The sequence below is a fragment of the Nicotiana tabacum genome, chromosome 7, assembly GCF_000715075.1.
Source record: "Nicotiana tabacum cultivar K326 chromosome 7, ASM71507v2, whole genome shotgun sequence".
Classification (NCBI taxonomy): Eukaryota; Viridiplantae; Streptophyta; class Magnoliopsida; order Solanales; family Solanaceae; genus Nicotiana; species Nicotiana tabacum.
Window position 1 is genome coordinate 133,818,522 of NC_134086.1, and position 2,741 is coordinate 133,821,262.

The 2,741-nt window shown below is 34.3% G+C and overlaps 1 long non-coding RNA gene across 1 annotated transcript; it reads left to right on the forward strand.

Moving 5' to 3' along the window:
* Positions 1-243: 243 nt before the first annotated feature.
* Positions 244-1,927, forward strand: LOC107778698 (uncharacterized). Its single transcript, XR_012693544.1, has 2 exons — positions 244-482; positions 1,283-1,927. It is a non-coding gene; the product is annotated as an uncharacterized LOC107778698 (long non-coding RNA).
* The last annotated feature ends 814 nt before the right edge of the window (positions 1,928-2,741 follow it).

Here is a 2,741-nt window from a genome sequence, read left to right on the forward strand (position 1 = left end):
TAAAATAAAAGAGAAGTGTTTGATCTCAAGAGATAAGCCATATTAGGTGGATGTAGAAATGATATATAATACTCCTCGAGTTAACAGGTGCCACTAAGACGTATGTTTAGGGAAGTTGTAAGAGGTTACTTTCTACGTCAGCTGCTTTGCATGTCCGCAACGTGTAATTTCCCAAGCAAATTTCGATACGGCGCTCAAACCTAAAACACTTTCCCTTTGCTTTGACGATAAGACACTAGCTTCGGAGAACTAACCTTATATCCGCATTACTCTCCACTCTGCTCTACAGCTTGTTTTCTCGATTGTTTCTTCTATTCTCTAGCAGAAATTCTGGTAGTTTTATATTCCACTTAAAAAATAAGAATAATTAAATTGATCAAGTGATATCTGATCAGAAACAATGGCGTCACTTAGGGTTCCTCCTGCTGCTCTTTTGTTTCTGCTTGCACCTCTTCTTATCTGGGCTCCCGTGAACTGCGATGGTGCACACTCTCTCCCCTCTCTCATTCTTTACAATTTTTTTTGAATCTTTTCTCATTAATTGACACTCTCAATTCCTTGTCTTTAGCTTTGTATTTAATTTATGTGCACTAACACTGTAATGAAATTTTACTTGTTTTATTTTATTTATTACTACTTTCACTTATTATGAAATTATTTTGAATATGATGTAATGGTGTTTTACATAATACCGATGTATATTAAACTAATAAACTGTTTTTTGTATAAGGTGTTGATGAATTCTTAATTAGTTCCCAATAAATTGGATATGAACGGTATATATGACGGACTAGAAACAAATTTTTTATTTTTGCCACAATTTGGAGTCCCTATACTGTGTTACTTGTCGCTACGCAGAAAATGATTATATATAATGGGTGTATACTCTTGAGCAATGTTTTTTTTTTTTTTTGAGCAATGTGAATATTAGCAAAAGATCTTTAATTATAGCCGTTGGATCCGTACTTGCATGTGTTCTCGTTATTCAAATTGATTCAACATTTCAATACCGAGGTACTATGAAAACATATATGCAGAACTTTAAAAATGAATATCTATGCATAGCATATCATAAATCAAAAGCTAAATCTGAGATAGAAATGCACTTGTGTCGGCAAGGAGGGATGTCGACGGTCGCTTGCCAGGGCTCTTCTATATAGTAGAAAAATAATAGGATCACAAACATTGATCTGGATCTGCTGACTTGATTCCCATATGCGTCTTCGTTTATAGATATATAGTAATAATTTGTTTTCAATTTGTGATGACTGTTGATACGCAGATGAAGAAGGCCATGTCCTTTCGGGGATCAACAGTTACCGACAATCCCACAACTTACCAGCCCTAACAAAGCACGACAAAGCAGATTGCCTTGCCGACGAAATAGCGGACGAGATGCAAAATCAACCTTGCCCCAGGGGTGGCATTACTCCAGGTCCCGCACCTCAATTCGCACAGTACCCTAAACTCTTGGACAAGTGCGACATAGACATAAACACGACAGCAGACGGCATTATCCTCCCGGTTTGCGTCCACGATCGTGTCGCGACCCTCGTGCTGACCAACTATACTCAATCCCAGCATGCAAGGTTCCTCAACAATTCTAAGTATAGTGGAGCTGGAATTGGCGCTGAGGATGATTGGACTGTCCTAGTCTTGACCACGAATACTGCCGGAGGAAGCTTTGCTAGTGGAGCTACTAGTTTGATTAGTCATGTGATTGGTTGGAGTCGTTATAATTTGCTGTTTTCGTTGTTAGGTATGTTCCTAGTTAATGTTTATTAGTGTTGACTGGTAATTAAGTGGTCACTTATATCTATATTCGTTGCATCTTCGTATGTTGTGTATGTATTGCAAGGGAACGTTTTGTGGAGATCAAGCTTCATGTGCTTTTTATATGTGGTAATTAAGTAATTTCTACACTGAATTGCATTGCTAATTACCTGAAATACTGAATGGTTCCACGTACGAAGGATAGTTATGAAATTGATCGTTCTTGTCCAACAATTCATGTTATGTATCCTTTTATAAGGTATCGTATTGTACTGTATTGTTCTGATGTATGTAAGTTTTGTATTGTTTGTCGTTGTTAGTATTAATAATATGAAAAATAAACTTATAATATTATAAAGAAAAAGTAAGGTACGAGGTTATTTAATAATAAGGAAAGTAAGAGAGAAAAATATAACGCAGGCGATGCAATTATACCAAATTGGTTGTTATATAAAGTGTATTTTTTGTCGTTATGTAATAACATATTTAACGATAAAAAAAGTTGAGTAACAAACAAACATAATATTTATACGATAAATACGATATGATATAATAGATAATAACTATCCAAACAAGTTCTTAGCAGCTAAGAGGTTAAGAGTATTTCTTGTTTGAGGGCGGTTCAAGGGGAAGCACGCATCTAAAGCCATTGCATCTCCCAAAAAGAAAAATCTTGAAATCCAAATTTCTTTTTAATATTAATTTTATGGTTTTATTTTTACTTGGATAATATTGAAATTGTAGAAAGAAAAAAGTAAAAAATAATTTCGTGCAAGGTTATGTTAAGAATAATGTAGTAAGTGCCTTTTTCAAGTTTTCATCAAATTCTCATAACAATAGGAAAAAACATAAAATCTAATAAGAAGTTATTTATCTTTTTTTATAGTCACTCGGGGAAATAGTAAATAGCTTTTTACAACTCTTTTATTTTGTATAATGACATAAGAAAGCATTAAATCTTATCTTCA